Source organism: Oncorhynchus gorbuscha, linkage group LG03 (genome assembly GCF_021184085.1).
Source record: "Oncorhynchus gorbuscha isolate QuinsamMale2020 ecotype Even-year linkage group LG03, OgorEven_v1.0, whole genome shotgun sequence".
Taxonomy (NCBI): Eukaryota; Metazoa; Chordata; class Actinopteri; order Salmoniformes; family Salmonidae; genus Oncorhynchus; species Oncorhynchus gorbuscha.
Genome location: NC_060175.1, coordinates 106,889,547 through 106,916,483, shown reverse-complemented (window position 1 = coordinate 106,916,483; position 26,937 = coordinate 106,889,547). Strand labels below are relative to the sequence as shown.

The 26,937-nt window shown below is 44.2% G+C and overlaps 1 protein-coding gene across 1 annotated transcript in view; it reads left to right on the top strand.

Moving 5' to 3' along the window:
* The first annotated feature begins 1,999 nt into the window (after nt 1–1,999).
* Nucleotides 2,000–26,937, top strand: part of LOC124032420 (nerve growth factor-like) — a 55,469-nt gene continuing 30,531 nt past the window's right edge. The window contains exon 1 of the mRNA XM_046344805.1: nt 2,000–2,200. The gene's annotated coding sequence lies outside the window, so the exon portion shown is untranslated. The remainder of the gene's footprint in view (nt 2,201–26,937) is intronic.

Here is a 26,937-nt window from a genome sequence, read left to right as displayed (position 1 = left end):
TAATGGTTTACTCCATGTGTAACTCTGTGTTGTCTGTTCACACTGCTATGCTTTATCTTGGCCAGGTCGCAGTTGTAAATGAGAACTTGTTCTCAACTAGCCTACCTGGTTAAATAAAGGTGAAATAAAAAAAATAAAAAATAAAAAAATGTACGCACAGTTTTACATCAGCTCTGATTAACTCATTAAAGGAAAAGCGTATGTATGGTGTGAGCAATGTCTAAAAATCGGAGTATTATTCTACAGTGGTATAGACTGGTGTAAACGAGGTCCCAGGTTGACCTCACTGTGCTCCGTAGACTGGTGTAAACGAGGTCCCAGGTTGACCTCACTGTGCTCCGTAGACTGGTGTAAACGAGGTCCCAGGTTGACCTCACTGTGCTCCGTAGACTGGTGTAAACCAGGTCCCAGGTTGACCTCACTGTGCTCCGTAGACTGGTGTAAACGAGGTCCCAGGTTGACCTCACTGTGCTCCGTAGACTGGTGTAAATGAGGTCCCAGGTTGACCTCACTGTGCTCCGTAGACTGGTGTAAACGAGGTCCCAGGTTGACCTCACTGTGCTCCGTAGACTGGTGTAAACCAGGTCCCAGGTTGACCTCACTGTGCTCCGTAGACTGGTGTAAACGAGGTCCCAGGTCTCTCCAAAGTTAGTATGACCTCACTGTGCTCTGTAGACTGGTGTAAACGAGGTCCCAGGTCTGTCTGTAGTTAGTATGACCTCACTGTGCTCCGTAGACTGGTGTAAACGAGGTCCCAGGTCTCTCTGTGTAGTTAGTATGACCTCACTGTGCTCCGTAGACTGGTGTAAACGAGGTCCCAGGTCTCTCTATAGGATGACCTCACTGCGCTCCGTAGACTGGTGTAAACCAGGTCCCAGGTCTCTCTATAGGATGACCTCACTGTGCTCCGTAGACTGGTGTAAACGAGGTCCCAGGTTGACCTCACTGTGCTCTGTAGACTGGTATAAATGAGGCCCCAGGTCTCTCTGTAATTAGTATTACCTCACTGCGCTCCGTAGACTGGTATAAATGAGATCCCAGGTCTCTATGTAGTTAGTATGACCTCACTGCGCTCCGTAGACTGGTATAAATGAGATCCCAGGTCTCTCTGTAGTTAGTATGACCCTGTAACGGTGTGTAACTGTGTAGGATAATGTATGTGTTACTTTCTGATTACGGATCTACGCTCTATGTAATCCCAACTGAAATCATGCAAATGACTTGTAAATGTAAATCTCAAGATCACGGTCTTCATTATAACTTTATGAATGGGAACTTAAGAGTTTTACTGAAGGAACATGTTACACGCTGACTGTTCTTACAGTAACACCGTTGTATCTCGTACGGTCACATAGATGAGAGGACAAAGGGGAAAGGTGTGAGTGAGTGAGTGAGTGAGTGAGTGAGTGAGTGAGTGAGTGAGTGAGTGAGTGAGTGAGTGAGTGAGTGAGTGAGTGAGTGAGTGAGTGAGTGAGTGAGTGAGTGAGTGAGTGAGTGAGTGAGTGAGTGAGTGAGTGAGAGAAAGAATGAGGACAAGGGAAGAGTGAATGAGAGGGGGTGACTGCAGGTTTTAATCTTAGTGAGGAGAGTCTAGGAGAGATGTTTTAATCTTAGTGAGGAGAGTCTAGGAGAGATGTTTTAATCTTAGTGAGGAGAGTCTAGGAGAGATGTTTTAATCTTAGTGAGGAGAGTTGAGGAGAGAGGTTTTAATCTTAGTGAGTGAAAGTGAAGAGTGTAGGAGATTTTCCCTTCCCCTCTAATCAGGGACTGATTCTGACCATTAATTAATCAATGAACTGCCAGGTAAACAAGACGAACAGCAATACCCTGGCTCTACAGGGCCATTGAATAGACCTGAGGAACAGTGGAGCTCTCCAGGTGGGCGGGGAGAGAGAGGTGGGTAGGCACTAGGACCTGCAGGCAGCCTAACGGGCGGGTGGGACAAGCTTTGAGAACCCTTTAACTTTCAGAACAATTCTTTCCCAAAGAGAGTGGGAGACCAACCAACACACACAGTGGATGGATCGGGAGCTGCGTCTAAGGCTTTAAAAGAGGATGCCAGATTGGGTGTTTGGGATCATTCTGACAGGGAGCAGAGCAGAGCAATAGGTGGACTATATTTTTCCCCTTTCACTGGGATCTGTCTCTCACTGGGGGGAGGAGAGAGGAAGAGAGGGACAGACGGAAAGCATAGACGGAGGTAGGAGCACATGCAAAGTTTTCAGTGTGTGTGTGTGTGTGTGTGTGTGTGTGTGTGTGTGTGTGTGTGTGTGTGTGTGTGTGTGTGTGTGTGTGTGTGTGTGTGTGTGTGTGTGTGTGTGTGTGTGTGTGTGTGTGTGTGTGTGTGTGTGTGTGTGTGTGTGTGTGTGTGTGTGTGTGTGTGTGTGTGTGTGTTGTATAGGGCTGTAGGTTGTGTGTGTTGTATAGGGTTGTAGGTTGTGTGTGTGTTGTATAAGGCTGTAGGTTGTGTGTGTTGTATAGGGCTGTAGGTTGTGTGTGTTGTATAGGGCTGTAGGTTGTGTGTGTTCTATAGGGCTGTAGGTTGTGTGTGTGTTGTATAAGGCTGTAGGTTGTGTGTGTTCTATAAGGCTGTGGGTTGTGTGTGTGTTGTATAGGGCTGTAGGTTGTGTGTGTTCTATAAGGCTGTGGGTTGTGTGTGTGTTGTATAGGGCTGTAGGTTGTGTGTTTGTGTATGTGTGTGTATACATGTTTAACCTGAAATACCCACAAGAATAGTAAACTAAGACTAATTTGACAAACTGGGGACATTTTCTTGGTCTCCACAAGGGAAACAACAGGATTTTGAGTGTTCCCCCACTAGGTTAGTTATACACGACTCTCTCTGTGTGTGTGTGTGTGTGTGTGTGTGTGTGTGTGTGTGTGTGTGTGTGTGTGTGTGTGTGTGTGTGTGTGTGTGTGTGTGTGTGTGTGTGTGTGTGTGTGTGTGTGTGTGTGTGTGTGTGTGTGTGTGTGTGTGTGTGTGTGTGTGTGTGTGTGTGTGTGCCTGTCATTGAGTGAAAGTACATACTCATTTGTAGCAAACCGCTAAGTTGGATCGAAGGTCCCACAGACAGCCCATGGTATGTAAACTACATGATGACCAGCATAGCAGTGACTGGTAAGTAACCAGGGTGTTTTCCTAGTATGTCTGTATGTCTATAGAACAGAGTTTCAACAGTGAATTGTGACAGACAGGTTTTTGAGGTAAATGGTTGTACAGAGATAAATGTGATCCTGGTCTCTATAGTGTGATCCTGGTCTCTATGGTGTGATCCTGGTCTCTATCTATGGTGTGATCCTGGTCTCTATAGTGTGATCCTGTGGTAGTTGTATTGATCCTGGTCTCTATGGTGTGATCCTGTGGTAGTTGTATTGATCCTGGTCTCTATAGTGTGATCCTGGTCTCTATGGTGTGATCCTGGTCTCTATGGTGTGATCCTGGTCTCTATGGTGTGATCCTGGTCTCTATGGTGTGATCCTGTGGTAGTTGTATTGATCCTGGTCTCTATAGTGTGATCCTGGTCTCTATGGTGTGATCCTGGTCTCTATGGTGTGATCCTGGTCTCTATGGTGTGATCCTGGTCTCTATAGTGTGATCCTGGTCTCTATGGTGTGATCCTGGTCTCTATGGTGTGATCCTGGTCTCTATGGTGTGATCCTGGTCTCTATGGTGTGATCCTGGGCTCTATGTTGTGATACTGGTCTCTGTGGTGTGATCCTGTGGTAGTTGTATTGATCCTGGTCTATGTGGTGTGATCCTGGTCTCTATGGTGTGATCCTGTGGTAGTTGTATTGATCCTGGTCTCTATGGTATTGATCCTGGTCTCTATGGTGTGATCCTGTGGTAGTTGTATTGATCCTGGTCTCTATGGTGTGATCCTGGTCTCTATGGTGTGATCCTGGTCTCTATGGTGTGATCCTGGTCTCTATAGTGTGATCCTGGTCTCTATGGTGTGATCCTGGTCTCTATGGTGTGATCCTGGTCTCTATAGTGTGATCCTGTGGTAGTTGTATTGATCCTGGTCTCTATGGTGTGATCCTGTGGTAGTTGTATTGATCCTGGTCTCTATAGTGTGATCCTGGTCTCTATGGTGTGATCCTGGTCTCTATGGTGTGATCCTGGTCTCTATAGTGTGAACCTGTGGTAGTTGTATTGATCCTGGTCTCTATGGTGTGATCCTGTGGTAGTTGTATTGATCCTGGTCTCTATAGTGTGATCCTGGTCTCTATGGTGTGATCCTGGTCTCTATGGTGTGATCCTGGTCTCTATGGTGTGATCCTGGTCTCTATGGTGTGATCCTGTGGTAGTTGTATTGATCCTGGTCTCTATAGTGTGATCCTGGTCTCTATGGTGTGATCCTGGTCTCTATGGTGTGATCCTGGTCTCTATGGTGTGATCCTGGTCTCTATAGTGTGATCCTGGTCTCTATGGTGTGATCCTGGTCTCTATGGTGTGATCCTGGTCTCTATGGTGTGATCCTGGTCTCTATGGTGTGATCCTGGGCTCTATGTTGTGATACTGGTCTCTGTGGTGTGATCCTGTGGTAGTTGTATTGATCCTGGTCTCTGTGGTGTGATCCTGTGGTAGTTGTATTGATCCTGGTCTATGTGGTGTGATCCTGGTCTCTATGGTGTGATCCTGTGGTAGTTGTATTGATCCTGGTCTCTATGGTATTGATCCTGGTCTCTATGGTGTGATCCTGTGGTAGTTGTATTGATCCTGGTCTCTATGGTGTGATCCTGGTCTCTATGGTGTGATCCTGGTCTCTATGGTGTGATCCTGGTCTCTATAGTGTGATCCTGGTCTCTATGGTGTGATCCTGGTCTCTATGGTGTGATCCTGGTCTATGTGGTGTGATCCTGGTCTCTATGGTGTGATCCTGTGGTAGTTGTATTGATCCTGTTCTCTATGGTGTGATCCTGGTCTCTATGGTGTGATCCTGGTCTCTACCAGGACAAAATGCAATCAGGAAAATGTTTTGAACGCTATGTTGACAGTAAATTTTGGAATTATATGACAAGGGAACAACATCCCCATCTTTCTCATTGACAAGGGAACAACATCCCCATCTTTCTCATTGATAAGGGAACAACATCCCCATCTTTCTCATTGACAAGGGAACAACATCCCCATCTTTCTCATTGACAGGGGAACAACATCCCCATCTTTCTCATTGACAAGGGAACTAAAATCCCCATCTTTCTCATTGACAAGGGAACAACATCCCCATCTTTCTCATTGACAAGGGAACAACATCCCCATCTTTCTCATTGACAGGGGAACAACATCCCCATCTTTCTCATTGACAAAAAGGAATTTTCACTGGTTTATTTTTTATTTCTTTATCCCAAAATGTTGTCATATCCAATTGGTAGTTACAGTCTTGTCCCATCACTGCAACTCCCGTACAGACTCAGGAGAGGCGAAGGTCGAGAGCCGCTCCTCTGAAACACAACCCAGCCAATCCGCACTGCTCCTTGACACACTGCCCGCTTAACCTGGAAGCCAGCTGCACCAATGTGTCAGAGGAAACACCGTACACCTGGCGACCATGTCAGTGTGCATGTACCCAGCCTGCCACAGGAGTCGCTAGAGCGCGATGAGACAAGGACATCCCAGCCGGCCAAACCCTCCCCCTAACCCTGACGACACTGGGCCAAACCCTCCCCTAACCCGGACGACACTGGGCCAAACCCTCCCCTAACCCGGACGACGCTGGGCCAAACCCCCCCCCTAACCCAGACGACGCTGGGCCAAATCCCCCCTAACCCGGACGACGCTGGGCCAAACCCCCTCCTAACCCGGACGACGCTGGGCCAAACCCTCCCCTAACCAGGACGACGCTGAGCCAAACCCTCCCCTAACCCGGACGACACTGAGCCAAACCCTCCCTAACCCAGACAACGCAGGGCCAAACCCTCCCCTAACCCAGACGATGCAGGGCCAAACCCTCCCCTAACTCAGACGGTGCTGGGCCAAACCCCCCCTAACCCGGACGACGCTGGGCCAACCCCCCCCTAACCCGGACGACACTGAGCCAAACCCTCACCTAACCCGGACGACGCAGGACCAAACCCTCCACTAACCCGGACGACGCTGGGCCAAACCTGAGCCTCTCGGGAGTCCCCAATAAGCTCACTGGTTTGAGAATCTCTACCTGTATACTAAAAATACTCTGTTTGACGAAAACTTGTTCGGAGATACAATTATTAAGATATGTAGGTTCATTATAATTTCTACACACTTTCTACCTTGTTTTAGTTGTTTAAAATCAGATTGGATACATTTTTTCATTTTATATAAAAAAATATATATATTTAAATGTTTCGGGGGGGTGCCCTCGGCCCAATAAAAACCTCCCGCAACCCACCAGTTGAGAATCACTGAGTTAAACAGTCTTACCAGCTGGAGAGGGGGGAGAGAGAAAGGACGAAAGGAGACGAAGGGAGAAAAGAGAGGCGGGAGAAGGAGGCAGGGGTTGAACAACTTCAACGTGAGCAAGTTCAGTTCAGTTTAGAGTTTAGAGCTGTAAGAAAACTCTAGAGACATCAGGTTACACTAGTGACATCAGGTTACTCTAGAGACATCAGGTTACACTAGAGCAATCAGGCTACATCAGGTTATACCAGAGACATCAGGTTACAATAGAGACATCAGGTTACATTGGGTTATTCTAGAGACATCAGGTTACACTAGAGACGGCAGGTTACACTAGAGACGGCAGGTTACTCTAGAGACATCAGGTTACTCTAGAGACATCAGGTTACTCTAGAGACATCAGGTTACTCTAGAGACATCAGGTTACATCAGGTTACTCTAGAGACATCAGATTACACTAGAGACATCAGGTTACTCTAGAGACATCAGGTTACACTAGAGACATCAGGTCTCTAGAGACATCAGGTTGAACTAGAGACATCAGGTCACTCGAGAGACATCAGGTGACACTAGAGACATCAGGTTACATCAGGTTACTCTAGAGACATCAGGTTAAACTAGAGACATCAGGTTACTCGAGAGACATCAGGTTACACTAGTGACATCAGGTTACTCTAGAGACATCAGGTTACACTAGAGCAATCAGGCTACATCAGGTTATACCAGAGACATCAGGTTACAATAGAGACATCAGGTTACATTGGGTTATTCTAGAGACATCAGGTTACACTAGAGACGGCAGGTTACACTAGAGACGGCAGGTTACTCTAGAGACATCAGGTTACTCTAGAGACATCAGGTTACTCTAGAGACATCAGGTTACATCAGGTTACTCTAGAGACATCAGATTACACTAGAGACATCAGGTTACTCTAGAGACATCAGGTTACACTAGAGACATCAGGTTACTCTAGAGACATCAGGTTGAACTAGAGACATCAGGTCACTCGAGAGACATCAGGTGACACTAGAGACATCAGGTTACATCAGGTTACTCTAGAGACATCAGGTTAAACTAGAGACATCAGGTTACTCGAGAGACATCAGAATACACTGGAGACATCAGGTTACATCGGGTTATTCGAGAGACATCAGGTTATATCGGATTATTCTAGAGACATCAGGTTAAACTAGACACATCAGGTTACACTAGAGACATCAGGTTACACTAGAGACATCAGGTTATATCAGGTTACTCCAGAGACATCAGGTTACTCTAGAGACATCAGGTTATATCAGGTTACTTTAGAGACATCAGGTTACTCTAGAGACACCAGGTTATATCAGGTTACTCTCGAGACATCAGGTTACTCTAGAAACATCAGGTTATATCCAGGTTACTCTAGAGACATCAGGTTACTCTAGAGACACCAGGTTACACTAGAGTCATCAGGTTACATCGGGTTACTCTAGAGACATCAGGTTACACTAGAGACATCGGGTTACATCAGGTTACTCTAGAGACATCAAGTTACTCTAGAGACATCAGGTTACACTAGAGACATCAGGTTACACTAGAGACATCTGGTTACTTCAGGTTACTCGAGAGACATCAGGTTACTCTAGAGACATCAGGTTATATCAGGTTACTCTAGATACATCAGGTTACTCTAGAGACATCAGGTTATATCCGGTTACTCTAGAGACATCAGGTTATATCAGGTTACTCTAGAGACATCAGGTTACACTAGAGTCATCAGGTTACACTAGAGACATCAGGTTACATTAGAGACATCAGGTTACACTAAAGACATCAGGTTACACTAGAGACATCAGGTTACATTAGAGACATCAGGTTACTCTAAAGACATCAGGTTACTCTAGAGACATCAGGTTACACTAGAGACATCAGGTTACATCGGGTTATTCCAGAGACATCGGGTTACACTGGAGACATCAGGTGACACTAGAGACATCAGGTTACATCAGGTTACTCTAGAGACTTCAGGTTACACGAGAGAGAGCAGGTTACTCTAGAGACATCAGGTTACTCAAAAGACATCAGGTTACACTAGAGACATCAGGTTACATCAGGTTACTCTGGAGACATCAGGTTACACTAGAGACATCAGGTTACTCTGGAGACATCAGGTTACACTAGAGACATCAGGTTACATCAGGTTACTCCAGATACATCAGGTGACTCTAGAGACATCAGGTTATATCAGGTTACTCTAGAGACATCAGGTTACACTAGATACAGCAGGTTACTCAAGAGACATCAGGTTACTCTAGAGACATCAGGTTAAACTAGAGACATCAGGTTACTCGAGAGACATCAGGTTACATCAGGTTACTCTAGAGACATCAGGTTACTCTAGAGACATCAGGTTATATCAGGTTACTCTAGAGACATCAGGTTACACTAGAGACATCAGGTTACACTAGAGACATCAGGTTACATTAGAGACATCAGGTTACACTAAAGACATCAGGTTACACTAGAGACATCAGGTTACATTAGAGACATCAGGTTACTCTAAAGACATCAGGTTACACTAGAGACATCAGGTTACACTAGAGACATCAGGTTACATCGGGTTATTCCAGAGACATCGGGTTACACTGGAGACATCAGGTGACACTAGAGACATCAGGTTACATCAGGTTACTCTAGAGACATCAGGTTACACTAGAGACTTCAGGTTACACGAGAGACATCAGGTTACTCTAGAGACATCAGGTTACACTAGATACAGCAGGTTACTCAAGAGACATCAGGTTACTCTAGAGACATCAGGTTAAACTAGAGACATCAGGTTACTCTAGAGACATCAGGTTGAACTAGAGACATCAGGTCACTCGAGAGACATCAGGTGACACTAGAGACATCAGGTTACATCAGGTTACTCTAGAGACATCAGGTTAAACTAGAGACATCAGGTTACTCGAGAGACATCAGGATACACTGGAGACATCAGGTTACATCGGGTTATTCGAGAGACATCAGGTTATATCGGATTATTCTAGAGACATCAGGTTAAACTAGAGACATCAGGTTACACTAGAGACATCAGGTTACACTAGAGACATCAGGTTATATCAGGTTACTCCAGAGACATCAGGTTACTCTAGAGACACCAGGTTATATCAGGTTACTCTCGAGACATCAGGTTACTCTAGAGACATCAGGTTATATCCGGTTACTCTAGAGACATCAGGTTACTCTAGAGACACCAGGTTACACTAGAATCATCAGGTTACATCGGGTTACTCTAGAGACATCAGGTTACACTAGAGACATCAGGTTACATCAGGTTACTCTAGAGACATCAGGTTACTCTAGAGACATCAGGTTACACTAGAGACATCAGGTTACATCAGGTTACTCTAGAGACATCAGGTTACTCTAGAGACATCAGGTTACACTAGAGACATCAGGTTACACTAGAGACATCTGGTTACACTAGAGACATCTGGTTACATCAGGTTACTCGAGAGACATCAGGTTACTCTAGAGACATCAGGTTATATCAGGTTACTCTAGATACATCAGGTTACTCTAGAGACATCAGGTTATATCCGGTTACTCTAGAGACATCAGGTTACTCTAGAGACATCAGGTTATATCAGGTTACTCTAGAGACATCAGGTTACACTAGAGTCATCAGGTTACACTAGAGACATCAGGTTACATTAGAGACATCAGGTTACACTAAAGACATCAGGTTACACTAGAGACATCAGGTTACATTAGAGACATCAGGTTACATCGGGTTATTCCAGAGACATCGGGTTACACTGGAGACATCAGGTTACATCAGGTTACTCTAGAGACATCAGGTTACACTAGAGACTTCAGGTTACATGAGAGAGAGCAGGTTTCTCTAGAGACATCAGGTTACTCAAAAGACATCAGGTTACAGTAGAGACATCAGGTTACATCAGGTTACTCTGGAGACATCAGGTTACACTAGAGACATCAGGTTACATCAGGTTACTCTAGAGACATCAGGTTACACTAGAGACTTCAGGTTACATGAGAGAGAGCAGGTTTCTCTAGAGACATCAGGTTACTCAAAAGACATCAGGTTACAGTAGAGACATCAGGTTACATCAGGTTACTCTGGAGACATCAGGTTACACTAGAGACATCAGGTTACTCTGGAGACATCAGGTTACACTAGAGACATCAGGTTACATCAGGTTACTCTAGAGACATCAGGTTAAACTAGAGACATCAGGTTACACTAGAGACATCAGGTTACACTAGAGACATCAGGTTATATCAGGTTACTCCAGATACATCAGGTGACTCTAGAGACATCAGGTTATATCAGGTTACTCTAGAGACATCAGGTTACACTAGATACAGCAGGTTACTCAAGAGACATCAGGTTACTCTAGAGACATCAGGTTAAACTAGAGACATCAGGTTACTCGAGAGACATCAGGATACATCAGGTTACTCGAGAGACATCAGGTTACTCTAGAGACATCAGGTTATATCAGATTACTCTAGAGACATCAGGTTACACTAGAGTCATCAGGTTACTCTAGAGACATCAGGTTACACTAGAGCAATCAGGCTACATCAGGTTACACTAGAGACATCAGGTTACATTGGGTTATTCTAGAGACATCAGGTTACACTAGAGACGGCAGGTTACACTGGAGACGGCAGGTTACTCTAGAGACATCAGGTTACTCTAGAGACATCAGGTTACTCTAGAGACATCAGGTTAAATCAGGTTACTCTAGAGACATCAGATTACACTAGAGACATCAGGTTACTCTAGAGACATCAGGTTACTCTAGAGACATCAGGTTACACTAGATACAGCAGGTTACTCAAGAGACAGCAGGTTACTCTAGAGACATCAGGTTAAACTAGAGACATCAGGTTACTCTAGAGACATCAGGTTGAACTAGAGACATCAGGTCACTCGAGAGACATCAGGTGACACTAGAGACATCAGGTTACATCAGGTTACTCTAGAGACATCAGGTTAAACTAGAGACATCAGGTTACTCGAGAGACATCAGGATACACTGGAGACATCAGGTTACATCGGGTTATTCGAGAGACATCAGGTTATATCGGATTATTCTAGAGACATCAGGTTAAACTAGAGACATCAGGTTACACTAGAGACATCAGGTTACACTAGAGACATCAGGTTATATCAGGTTACTCCAGAGACATCAGGTTACTCTAGAGACATCAGGTTATATCAGGTTACTTTAGAGACATCAGGTTACTCTAGAGACACCAGGTTATATCAGGTTACTCTCGAGACATCAGGTTACTCTAGAGACATCAGGTTATATCCGGTTACTCTAGAGACATCAGGTTACTCTAGAGACACCAGGTTACACTAGAGTCATCAGGTTACATCGGGTTACTCTAGAGACATCAGGTTACACTAGAGACATCAGGTTACATCAGGTTACTCTAGAGACATCAGGTTACTCTAGAGACATCAGGTTACACTAGAGACATCAGGTTACACTAGAGACATCTGGTTACATCAGGTTACTCGAGAGACATCAGGTTACTCTAGAGACATCAGGTTATATCAGGTTACTCTAGATACATCAGGTTACTCTAGAGACATCAGGTTATATCCGGTTACTCTAGAGACATCAGGTGACTCTAGAGACATCAGGTTATATCAGGTTACTCTAGAGACATCAGGTTACACTAGAGTCATCAGGTTACACTAGAGACATCAGGTTACATTAGAGACATCAGGTTACACTAAAGACATCAGGTTACACTAGAGACATCAGGTTACATTAGAGACATCAGGTTACTCTAAAGACATCAGGTTACACTAGAGACATCAGGTTACACTAGAGACATCAGGTTACATCGGGTTATTCCAGAGACATCGGGTTACACTGGAGACATCAGGTGACACTAGAGACATCAGGTTACATCAGGTTACTCTAGAGACATCAGGTTACACTAGAGACTTCAGGTTACACGAGAGAGAGCAGGTTACTCTAGAGACATCAGGTTACTCAAAAGACATCAGGTTACACTAGAGACATCAGGTTACATCAGGTTACTCTGGAGACATCAGGTTACACTAGAGACATCAGGTTACTCTGGAGACATCAGGTTACACTAGAGACATCAGGTTACATCAGGTTACTCCAGATACATCAGGTGACTCTAGAGACATCAGGTTATATCAGGTTACTCTAGAGACATCAGGTTACACTAGATACAGCAGGTTACTCAAGAGACATCAGGTTACTCTAGAGACAGCAGGTTAAACTAGAGACATCAGGTTACTCGAGAGACATCAGGTTACATCAGGTTACTCTAGAGACATCAGGTTACTCTAGAGACATCAGGTTATATCAGGTTACTCTAGAGACATCAGGTTACACTAGAGTCATCAGGTTACACTAGAGACATCAGGTTACATTAGAGACATCAGGTTACACTAAAGACATCAGGTTACACTAGAGACATCAGGTTACATTAGAGACATCAGGTTACTCTAAAGACATCAGGTTACACTAGAGACATCAGGTTACACTAGAGACATCAGGTTACATCGGGTTATTCCAGAGACATCGGGTTACACTGGAGACATCAGGTGACACTAGAGACATCAGGTTACATCAGGTTACTCTAGAGACATCAGGTTACACTAGAGACTTCAGGTTACACGAGAGACATCAGGTTACTCTAGAGACATCAGGTTACACTAGATACAGCAGGTTACTCAAGAGACATCAGGTTACTCTAGAGACATCAGGTTAAACTAGAGACATCAGGTTACTCTAGAGACATCAGGTTGAACTAGAGACATCAGGTCACTCGAGAGACATCAGGTGACACTAGAGACATCAGGTTACATCAGGTTACTCTAGAGACATCAGGTTAAACTAGAGACATCAGGTTACTCGAGAGACATCAGGATACACTGGAGACATCAGGTTACATCGGGTTATTCGAGAGACATCAGGTTATATCGGATTATTCTAGAGACATCAGGTTAAACTAGAGACATCAGGTTACACTAGAGACATCAGGTTACACTAGAGACATCAGGTTATATCAGGTTACTCCAGAGACATCAGGTTACTCTAGAGACATCAGGTTATATCAGGTTACTTTAGAGACATCAGGTTACTCTAGAGACACCAGGTTATATCAGGTTACTCTCGAGACATCAGGTTACTCTAGAGACATCAGGTTATATCCGGTTACTCTAGAGACATCAGGTTACTCTAGAGACACCAGGTTACACTAGAGTCATCAGGTTACATCGGGTTACTCTAGAGACATCAGGTTACACTAGAGACATCAGGTTACATCAGGTTACTCTAGAGACATCAGGTTACTCTAGAGACATCAGGTTACACTAGAGACATCAGGTTACACTAGAGACATCTGGTTACATCAGGTTACTCGAGAGACATCAGGTTACTCTAGAGACATCAGGTTATATCAGGTTACTCTAGATACATCAGGTTACTCTAGAGACATCAGGTTATATCCGGTTACTCTAGAGACATCAGGTGACTCTAGAGACATCAGGTTATATCAGGTTACTCTAGAGACATCAGGTTACACTAGAGTCATCAGGTTACACTAGAGACATCAGGTTACATTAGAGACATCAGGTTACACTAAAGACATCAGGTTACACTAGAGACATCAGGTTACATTAGAGACATCAGGTTACTCTAAAGACATCAGGTTACACTAGAGACATCAGGTTACACTAGAGACATCAGGTTACATCGGGTTATTCCAGAGACATCGGGTTACACTGGAGACATCAGGTGACACTAGAGACATCAGGTTACATCAGGTTACTCTAGAGACATCAGGTTACACTAGAGACTTCAGGTTACACGAGAGAGAGCAGGTTACTCTAGAGACATCAGGTTACTCAAAAGACATCAGGTTACACTAGAGACATCAGGTTACATCAGGTTACTCTGGAGACATCAGGTTACACTAGAGACATCAGGTTACTCTGGAGACATCAGGTTACACTAGAGACATCAGGTTACATCAGGTTACTCCAGATACATCAGGTGACTCTAGAGACATCAGGTTATATCAGGTTACTCTAGAGACATCAGGTTACACTAGATACAGCAGGTTACTCAAGAGACATCAGGTTACTCTAGAGACAGCAGGTTAAACTAGAGACATCAGGTTACTCGAGAGACATCAGGTTACATCAGGTTACTCTAGAGACATCAGGTTACTCTAGAGACATCAGGTTATATCAGGTTACTCTAGAGACATCAGGTTACACTAGAGTCATCAGGTTACACTAGAGACATCAGGTTACATTAGAGACATCAGGTTACACTAAAGACATCAGGTTACACTAGAGACATCAGGTTACATTAGAGACATCAGGTTACTCTAAAGACATCAGGTTACACTAGAGACATCAGGTTACACTAGAGACATCAGGTTACATCGGGTTATTCCAGAGACATCGGGTTACACTGGAGACATCAGGTGACACTAGAGACATCAGGTTACATCAGGTTACTCTAGAGACATCAGGTTACACTAGAGACTTCAGGTTACACGAGAGACATCAGGTTACTCTAGAGACATCAGGTTACACTAGATACAGCAGGTTACTCAAGAGACATCAGGTTACTCTAGAGACATCAGGTTAAACTAGAGACATCAGGTTACTCTAGAGACATCAGGTTGAACTAGAGACATCAGGTCACTCGAGAGACATCAGGTGACACTAGAGACATCAGGTTACATCAGGTTACTCTAGAGACATCAGGTTAAACTAGAGACATCAGGTTACTCGAGAGACATCAGGATACACTGGAGACATCAGGTTACATCGGGTTATTCGAGAGACATCAGGTTATATCGGATTATTCTAGAGACATCAGGTTAAACTAGAGACATCAGGTTACACTAGAGACATCAGGTTACACTAGAGACATCAGGTTATATCAGGTTACTCCAGAGACATCAGGTTACTCTAGAGACATCAGGTTATATCAGGTTACTTTAGAGACATCAGGTTACTCTAGAGACACCAGGTTATATCAGGTTACTCTCGAGACATCAGGTTACTCTAGAGACATCAGGTTATATCCGGTTACTCTAGAGACATCAGGTTACTCTAGAGACACCAGGTTACACTAGAATCATCAGGTTACATCGGGTTACTCTAGAGACATCAGGTTACACTAGAGACATCAGGTTACATCAGGTTACTCTAGAGACATCAGGTTACTCTAGAGACATCAGGTTACACTAGAGACATCAGGTTACACTAGAGACATCTGGTTACACTAGAGACATCTGGTTACATCAGGTTACTCGAGAGACATCAGGTTACTCTAGAGACATCAGGTTATATCAGGTTACTCTAGATACATCAGGTTACTCTAGAGACATCAGGTTATATCCGGTTACTCTAGAGACATCAGGTTACTCTAGAGACATCAGGTTATATCAGGTTACTCTAGAGACATCAGGTTACACTAGAGTCATCAAGTTACACTAGAGACATCAGGTTACATTAGAGACATCAGGTTACACTAAAGACATCAGGTTACACTAGAGACATCAGGTTACATTAGAGACATCAGGTTACATCGGGTTATTCCAGAGACATCGGGTTACACTGGAGACATCAGGTGACACTAGAGACATCAGGTTACATCAGGTTACTCTAGAGACATCAGGTTACACTAGAGACTTCAGGTTACACGAGAGAGAGCAGGTTTCTCTAGAGACATCAGGTTACTCAAAAGACATCAGGTTACAGTAGAGACATCAGGTTACATCAGGTTACTCTAGAGACATCAGGTTAAACTAGAGACATCAGGTTACACTAGAGACATCAGGTTACACTAGAGACATCAGGTTATATCAGGTTACTCCAGATACATCAGGTGACTCTAGAGACATCAGGTTATATCAGGTTACTCTAGAGACATCAGGTTACACTAGATACAGCAGGTTACTCAAGAGACATCAGGTTACTCTAGAGACATCAGGTTAAACTAGAGACATCAGGTTACTCGAGAGACATTAGGATACATCAGGTTACTCGAGAGACATCAGGTTACTCTAGAGACATCAGGTTATATCAGATTACTCTAGAGACATCAGGTTACACTAGAGTCATCAGGTTACTCTAGAGACATCAGGTTACACTAGAGCAATCAGGCTACATCAGGTTACACTAGAGACATCAGGTTACATTGGGTTATTCTAGAGACATCAGGTTACACTAGAGACGGCAGGTTACACTGGAGACGGCAGGTTACTCTAGAGACATCAGGTTACTCTAGAGACATCAGGTTACTCTAGAGACATCAGGTTACATCAGGTTACTCTAGAGACATCAGATTACACTAGAGACATCAGGTTACTCTAGAGACATCAGGTTACTCTAGAGACATCAGGTTACACTAGATACAGCAGGTTACTCAAGAGACATCAGGTTACTCTAGAGACATCAGGTTAAACTAGAGACATCAGGTTACTCTAGAGACATCAGGTTGAACTAGAGACATCAGGTCACTCGAGAGACATCAGGTGACACTAGAGACATCAGGTTACATCAGGTTACTCTAGAGACATCAGGTTAAACTAGAGACATCAGGTTACTCGAGAGACATCAGGATACACTGGAGACATCAGGTTACATCGGGTTATTCGAGAGACCACAGGTTATATCGGATTATTCTAGAGACATCAGGTTAAACTAGAGACATCAGGTTACACTAGAGACATCAGGTTACACTAGAGACATCAGGTTATATCAGGTTACTCCAGAGACATCAGGTTACTCTAGAGACATCAGGTTATATCAGGTTACTTTAGAGACATCAGGTTACTCTAGAGACACCAGGTTATATCAGGTTACTCTCGAGACATCAGGTTACTCTAGAGACATCAGGTTATATCCGGTTACTCTAGAGACATCAGGTTACTCTAGAGACACCAGGTTACACTAGAGTCATCAGGTTACATCGGGTTACTCTAGAGACATCAGGTTACACTAGAGACATCAGGTTACATCAGGTTACTCTAGAGACATCAGGTTACTCTAGAGACATCAGGTTACACTAGAGACATCAGGTTACACTAGAGACATCTGGTTACATCAGGTTACTCGAGAGACATCAGGTTACTCTAGAGACATCAGGTTATATCAGGTTACTCTAGATACATCAGGTTACTCTAGAGACATCAGGTTATATCCGGTTACTCTAGAGACATCAGGTTACTCTAGAGACATCAGGTTATATCAGGTTACTCTAGAGACATCAGGTTACACTAGAGTCATCAGGTTACACTAGAGACATCAGGTTACATTAGAGACATCAGGTTACACTAAAGACATCAGGTTACACTAGAGACATCAGGTTACATTAGAGACATCAGGTTACTCTAAAGACATCAGGTTACACTAGAGACATCAGGTTACACTAGAGACATCAGGTTACATCGGGTTATTCCAGAGACATCGGGTTACACTGGAGACATCAGGTGACACTAGAGACATCAGGTTACATCAGGTTACTCTAGAGACATCAGGTTACACTAGAGACTTCAGGTTACACGAGAGAGAGCAGGTTACTCTAGAGACATCAGGTTACTCAAAAGACATCAGGTTACACTAGAGACATCAGGTTACATCAGGTTACTCTGGAGACATCAGGTTACACTAGAGACATCAGGTTACTCTGGAGACATCAGGTTACACTAGAGACATCAGGTTACATCAGGTTACTCCAGATACATCAGGTGACTCTAGAGACATCAGGTTATATCAGGTTACTCTAGAGACATCAGGTTACACTAGATACAGCAGGTTACTCAAGAGACATCAGGTTACTCTAGAGACATCAGGTTAAACTAGAGACATCAGGTTACTCGAGAGACATCAGGTTACATCAGGTTACTCTAGAGACATCAGGTTACTCTAGAGACATCAGGTTATATCAGGTTACTCTAGAGACATCAGGTTACACTAGAGTCATCAGGTTACACTAGAGACATCAGGTTACATTAGAGACATCAGGTTACACTAAAGACATCAGGTTACACTAGAGACATCAGGTTACATTAGAGACATCAGGTTACTCTAAAGACATCAGGTTACACTAGAGACATCAGGTTACACTAGAGACATCAGGTTACATCGGGTTATTCCAGAGACATCGGGTTACACTGGAGACATCAGGTGACACTAGAGACATCAGGTTACATCAGGTTACTCTAGAGACATCAGGTTACACTAGAGACTTCAGGTTACACGAGAGACATCAGGTTACTCTAGAGACATCAGGTTACACTAGATACAGCAGGTTACTCAAGAGACATCAGGTTACTCTAGAGACATCAGGTTAAACTAGAGACATCAGGTTACTCTAGAGACATCAGGTTGAACTAGAGACATCAGGTCACTCGAGAGACATCAGGTGACACTAGAGACATCAGGTTACATCAGGTTACTCTAGAGACATCAGGTTAAACTAGAGACATCAGGTTACTCGAGAGACATCAGGATACACTGGAGACATCAGGTTACATCGGGTTATTCGAGAGACATCAGGTTATATCGGATTATTCTAGAGACATCAGGTTAAACTAGAGACATCAGGTTACACTAGAGACATCAGGTTACACTAGAGACATCAGGTTATATCAGGTTACTCCAGAGACATCAGGTTACTCTAGAGACATCAGGTTATATCAGGTTACTTTAGAGACATCAGGTTACTCTAGAGACACCAGGTTATATCAGGTTACTCTCGAGACATCAGGTTACTCTAGAGACATCAGGTTATATCCGGTTACTCTAGAGACATCAGGTTACTCTAGAGACACCAGGTTACACTAGAGTCATCAGGTTACATCGGGTTACTCTAGAGACATCAGGTTACACTAGAGACATCAGGTTACATCAGGTTACTCTAGAGACATCAGGTTACTCTAGAGACATCAGGTTACACTAGAGACATCAGGTTACACTAGAGACATCTGGTTACATCAGGTTACTCGAGAGACATCAGGTTACTCTAGAGACATCAGGTTATATCAGGTTACTCTAGATACATCAGGTTACTCTAGAGACATAAGGTTATATCCGGTTACTCTAGAGACATCAGGTTACTCTAGAGACATCAGGTTATATCAGGTTACTCTAGAGACATCAGGTTACACTAGAGTCATCAGGTTACACTAGAGACATCAGGTTACATTAGAGACATCAGGTTACACTAAAGACATCAGGTTACACTAGAGACATCAGGTTACATTAGAGACATCAGGTTACTCTAAAGACATCAGGTTACACTAGAGACATCAGGTTACACTAGAGACATCAGGTTACATCAGGTTATTCCAGAGACATCGGGTTACACTGGAGACATCAGGTGACACTAGAGACATCAGGTTACATCAGGTTACTCTAGAGACATCAGGTTACACTAGAGACTTCAGGTTACACGAGAGAGAGCAGGTTTCTCTAGAGACATCAGGTTACTCTAGAGACATCGGGTTACACTGGAGACATCAGGTGACACTAGAGACATCAGGTTACATCAGGTTACTCTAGAGACATCAGGTTACACTAGAGACTTCAGGTTACACGAGAGAGAGCAGGTTTCTCTAGAGACATCAGGTTACTCAAAAGACATCAGGTTACACTAGAGACATCAGGTTACATCAGGTTACTCTGGAGACATCAGGTTACACTAGAGACATCAGGTTACTCTGGAGACATCAGGCTACACTAGAGACATCAGGTTACATCAGGTTACTCTAGAGACATCAGGTTAAACTAGAGACATCAGGTTACACTAGAGACATCAGGTTACACTAGAGACATCAGGTTACTCTAGAGACATCAGGTTAAACTAGAGACATCAGGTTACACTAGAGACATCAGGCTACACTAGAGACATCAGGTTACATCAGGTTACTCTAGAGACATCAGGTTAAACTAGAGACATCAGGTTACACTAGAGACATCAGGTTACACTAGAGACATCAGGTTACTCTAGAGACATCAGGTTAAACTAGAGACATCAGGTTACACTAGAGACATCAGGTTACACTAGAGACATCAGGTTATATCAGGTTACTCCAGATACATCAGGTTACTCTAGAGACATCAGGTTATATCAGGTTACTCTAGAGACATCAGGTTACACTAGATACAGCAGGTTACTCAAGAGACATCAGGTTACTCTAGAGACATCAGGTTAAACTAGAGACATCAGGTTACTCGAGAGACATCAGGTTACATCAGGTTACTCGAGAGACATCAGGTTACTCTAGAGACATCAGGTTATATCAGATTACTCTAGATACATCAGGTTACACTAGATACAGCAGGTTACTCAAGAGACATCAGGTTACTCTAGAGACATCAGGTTAAACTAGAGACATCAGGTTACTCGAGAGACATCAGGTTACATCAGGTTACTCCAGATACATCAGGTGACTCTAGAGACATCAGGTTATATCAGGTTACTCTAGAGACATCAGGTTACACTAGATACAGCAGGTTACTCAAGAGACATCAGGTTACTCTAGAGACATCAGGTTAAACTAGAGACATCAGGTTACTTGAGAGACATCAGGTTATATCAGGTTACTCGAGAGACATCAGGTTACTCTAGAGACATCAGGTTACTCTAGAGACATCAGGTTATATCAGATTACTCTAGATACATCAGGTTACACTAGATACAGCAGGTTACTCAAGAGACATCAGGTTACTCTAGAGACATCAGGTTAAACTAGAGACATCAGGTTACTCGAGAGACATCAGGTTACATCAGGTTACTCGAGAGACATCAGGTTACTCTAGAGACATCAGGTTATATCAGATTACTCTAGAGACATCAGGTTACACTAGAGTCATCAGGTTACTCTAGAGACATCAGGTTACACTAGAGACATCAGGTTACATCAGGTTACTCTAGAGACATCAGGTTAAACTAGAGACATCAGGTGACATCGGGTTATTCGAGAGACATCAGGTTACATCGGATTATTCTAGAGACATCAGGTTAAACTAGAGACATCAGGTTACACTAGAGACATCAGGTTACACTAGAGACATCAGGTTATATCAGGTTACTCTAGAGACATCAGGTTACTCTAGAGACATCAGGTTATATCAGGTTACTCTAGAGACATCAGGTTACTCTAGAGACATCAGGTTATATCAGGTTACTCTCGAGACATCAGGTTATATCCAGTTACTCTAGAGACATCAGGTTACTCTAGAGACATCAGGTTGTTTCAGGTTACTCTAGAGACATCAGGTTAAACTAGAGACATCAGGTTATATCAGGTTACACTAGAGACATCGGGTTACATTGGGTTATTCTAGAGACATCAGGTTACACTAGAGACAAGAGGTTACATTGGGTTATTCTAGAGACATCAGGTTACACTAGAGATGGCAGGTTACTCTAGAGACATCAGGTTACTCTAGAGACATCAGGTTACTCTAGAGACATCAGGTTACATCAGGTTACTCTAGAGACATCAGATTACACTAGAGACATCAGGTTACTCTAGAGACATCAGGTTACTCAAGAGACATCAGGTTACTCTAGAGACATCAGGTTAAACTAGAGACATCAGGTTACTCGAGAGACATCAGGTTACATCAGGTTACTCGAGAGACATCAGGTTACTCTAGAGACATCAGGTTATATCAGATTACTCTAGATACATCAGGTTACACTAGATACAGCAGGTTACTCAAGAGACATCAGGTTACTCTAGAGACATCAGGTTAAACTAGAGACATCAGGTTACTCGAGAGACATCAGGTTACATCAGGTTACTCGAGAGACATCAGGTTACTCTAGAGACATCAGGTTATATCAGATTACTCTAGAGACATCAGGTTACACTATAGTCATCAGGTTACTCTAGAGACATCAGGATACACTGGAGACATCAGGTTACATCGGGTTATTCGAGAGACATCAGGTTACATCGGATTATTCTAGAGACATCAGGTTACTCTAGAGACATCAGGTTACTCTAGAGACATCAGGTTACACTAGAGACATCAGGTTACACTAGAGACATCCGGTTACATCAGGTTACTCTAGAGACATCAGGTTACACTAGAGACATCAGGTTACTCTAGAGACATCAGGTTACACTAGAGACATCAGGTTACACTTGAGGCATCAGGTTACACTAGAGACATCAGGTTACACTAGAGACACCAAGTTACACTAGAGACATCAGGTTACACTAGAGGCATCAGGTTACACGAGAGACATCAGGTTACACTAGAGACATCAGGTTACACTAGAGACATCAGGTTACATTAGAGACATCAGGTTACATCAGGTTACACTAGAGACATCAGGTTACACTAGAGACACCAGGTAACACTAGAGACATCAGGTTACACTAGAGACATCAGGTTACACTAGAGACACCAAGTTACACTAGAGACATCAGGTTACACTAGAGGCATCATGTTACACGAGAGACATCAGGTTACACTAGAGACATCAGGTTACATCAGGTTACTCTCGAGACATCAGGTTACTCTAGAGACATCAGGCTGCACTAGAGACATCAGGTTACACTAGAGACATCAGGTTACATCAGGTTACTCTAGAGACATCAGGTTACACTAGAGTTATCAGGTTACATCAGGTTACTCTAGAGACATCAGGTTACACTAGAGTTATCAGGTTACATCAGGTTACTCTAGAGACATCAGGTTACTCTAGAGACATCAGGTTACACTAGAGACATCAGGTTACATCAGGTTACACTAGAGACATCAGGTTACTCTGGAGACATCAGGTTACTCTAGAGACATCAGGTTACTCTAGAGACATCAGGTTACATCAGGTTACTCTAGAGACATCAGGTTACTCTAGAGACATCAGGTTACGTCAGGTTAGTAAATACAGTATCATGTGATTTAAGGCCTTTATGTCTGTATAGTAAATACAGTATCATGTGATTTAAGGCCTTTATGTCTGTATAGTAAAAAAAAAAATATATTTTTTTAATTTTACCTTTATTTTACTAGTCAGTTAAGAACAAATTCTTATTTTCAATGACGGCCTATTAACAGTGGGTTAACTGCTTGTTCAGGGGCAGAACGACAGATTTGTACCTTGTCAGCTCGGGGATTTGAACTTGCAACCTTTCGGTTACTAGTCCAACGCTCTAACCACTAGGCTACCCTGCCGCCCCAGTATCAAATTATTTAAGGCCTTTACGTCTGTGTTACGACTGATGAAAAGGGTCTGACTTTAAATAAAGTCCTACGATGTAGAGTCTTTATGGATGTGTTATGAAGGACCGAAGGTGTCTCACACCAAACTAAGTATTACAGGACACGACATAAAGTATCAATTAATAGGTTGTTAACGTTCTGATGATTCATGTTCGTGTGTGTGTGTGTGTGTGTGTGTGTGTGTGTGTGTGTGTGTGTGTGTGTGTGTGTGTGTGTGTGTGTGTGTGTGTGTGTGTGTGTGTGTGTGTGTGTGTGTGTGTGTGTGTGTGTGTGTGTGTGTGTGTGTGTGTGTGTGTGTGTGTGTGTGTGTGTGTGTGTGTGTGTGTCAGAACCAAGATGATTTGAACTTGTCCAACCTGAGACAACTGCACCAGGAGACAACTGTTCCCATGGAGACCAGGGCTTGATTACAACCTGTTACAATGGCGCCAGGAAAATCTAGTGTTGTGTTCCGATTCTCTACCGTTCGCTCAGAAGGGTCCACGTGTTTACGTTATATCTCTTGACATCTATGAGGGGGGGGGGGGGAGTACACCAGTGAATAGATAGAGAATCAGATGGCAGTGTCAGGCACTTAGACAAAAGAGGAAAAAGAGAGACAGAAAAATGGACAGAGAAGTAAAGGAGAAACTGTGCAACTGTGTTTGACATCAGGACTTCCATGGTGATATAAAGCAGTGCATTATTCTCCTTCTCAGGGTCTGCTCTACCTAAGCCTTGTCCAAACCAGAACAGCCCAAAGGACAGGAGCCCATCTCCTGTTTCTGTAGCGTGAGGCAGCTTGATGAACAGTACACCCCCTGGACAGGAAGGAACTCTATCTTGGTCCAACATAAATATTAAATGTGGGATTATTTAAGATATTCTTTGAAGAGGTATGGTTTCAGATGTTTCCAGGAAGATGGGCAGGGACTCTGCTGTCCTAGCTTCAGGGGGAAGTGGGTTGTCAGGATAGAGAAGAGTTTGGACTGAGCTGAGAGAAACCTGGTGTGGGGTGGGGGCCAAGAAACCAGACGTGGCAGAACGGATTACTTGGGTTGAGGTGTAGGGTTTGAGCAGAGCCTGAAGGTAGGGATGGGCAGTTCCTCTTGCTGCTCCGTAGGTAAGCACCATCGTTTTGTAGAGGATTCAAGCTTTTGATTAGAAGCCAGTGGAGTGTGAGGAGGAGCAGGGTCACATGGGAGAACTTGGAAAGGTTAGACACCAGGCGGAATGCAGCATTCTGGATAATTCCCAGGGGTTGGATGACAAAAGCAGGGAGCCCAACCAACATCCAATTGCAGTAGCCCAGACAGGAGATGACAAGTGCCTGGATTAGGATCTGTGCCACTTCCTGTGTGAGGTAGGGTCATAGTCTACGGATGTTCCACTTCCTGTGTGAGGTAGGGTCGTACTCTACGGATGTTCACTTCCTGTGTGAGGTAGGGTCGTACTCTACGTATGTCCCTCTTCCTGTGTGAGGTAGGGTCATACTCTATGGATGTTCCACTTCCTGTGTGAGGGAGGGTCGTACTCTACGTATGTCCCTCTTCCTGTGTGAGGGAGGGTCGTACTCTACGTATGTCCCTCTTCCTGTGTGAGGTAGGGTCGTACTCTATGGATGTTCCTCTTCCTGTGTGAGGGAGGGTCATACTCTACGTATGTCCCTCTTCCTGTGTGAGGGAGGGTCGTACTCTACGTATGTCCCTCTTCCTGTGTGAGGTAGGGTCATAGTCTACGTATGTCCCTCTTCCTGTGTGAGGGAGGGTCGTACTCTACGTATGTCCCTCTTCCTGTGTGAGGTAGGGTCATAGTCTACGTATGTCCCTCTTCCTGTGTGAGGGAGGGTCGTACTCTACGTATGTCCCTCTTCCTGTGTGAGGTAGGGTCATAGTCTACGTATGTCCCTCTTCCTGTGTGAGGTAGGGTCGTACTCTATGGATGTTCACTTCCTGTGTGAGGGAGGGTCGTACTCTACGGATGCTATAGAGCATGACCCTGCAGGAGTGAGTCACTGCTTTGATGATTGCAGAGAATGACAGGGAGTGGTTTCAGGATCACACCAAGGTTCTTTGCACCCTGGGAGGGGAACACCGTGGAGTTGTAAACCGTGATGGAGAGGTCTTTGAGCGGGCATGTCTTTCCTGGGACGAAGAACAGCTCCATCTTGTCGAGGTTGAGCTTGAGGTGGAGGGCCGACATCCGAGCTGAGATATCTGCCAGAGGTGTTTGTCGCCATCTGGGTGTCAGAAGGGGGGTGTCATAGTTGAGTGTCATCCTCATAACAATGTAACAATGTTAGAAGAGACCATAAGAGGATATGACAGAGCTGAGTGACTTGGTGTATAGACTTGGTGTATAGAGAGAAGAGGAGAGGGCCAAGAAGCGAGCCCTGGGGGACACCAGTAGTGAGAGTACATGGTGCAGACACAGATCCTCTCTATGTCACCTGGTAGGAGAGACCAAGAGTGTGCAGGGCCTGAGACACCCAGCCCTGAGAGGGTGGAGAGGAGGATCTGATAGAGCCTGAGACACCCAGCCCTGAGATGGTAGAGAGGAGGATTTGATAGAGCCTGAGACACCCAGACCTGAGAGGGTGGAGAGGAGGATCTGATAGAGCCTGAGACGCCCAGCCCTGAGAGAGTGGAGAGGAGGATCTGATAGAGCCTGGGACACCCAGTCCTGAGAGGGTGGAGAGGAGGATCTGATAGAGCCTGGGACACCCAGTCCTGAGAGGGTGGAGAGGAGGATCTGATGGTTCATGGTGTTGAAGGCAGTGGATAGATCTGCGAGGATGAGAACAGAGGAGAGAGAGTCAACTTGACACAGAGGAGCACAGTCTCGGTTAAGTGAGCCGTCTTGAAGTCCGACTGGTTAGGGTCCAGAAGATCATTCTGAGAGAGAGAGAGAGAGAGAGAGAGAGAGAGAGAGAGAGAGAGAGAGAGAGAGAGAGAGAGAGAGAGAGAGAGAGAGAGAGAGAGAGAGGGAGAGGGAGAGGGAGAGGGAGAGGGAGAGTTGATCTGAGACAGCACGCTCAAGTATCTTGGAAAAAAAAGAAAGAAGGGGTACTGATCTGTAGTTTTTGACATCAGAGGAGTCGAGTTTTGGTTTCTTGAGGAGGGGAGCGACTCGGCCATTTTGTATCAAATCAAATATATTTATAAAGCCCTTTTACATCAGCAGATGTCACAAAGTGCTGTACAGAAACCCAGCCTAAAACCCCAAACAGCAAGCAATGCAGGTGTAGAAGCACGGTGGCTAGGAAAAACTCGCTAGAAAGGCAAGACTCTAGGAAGA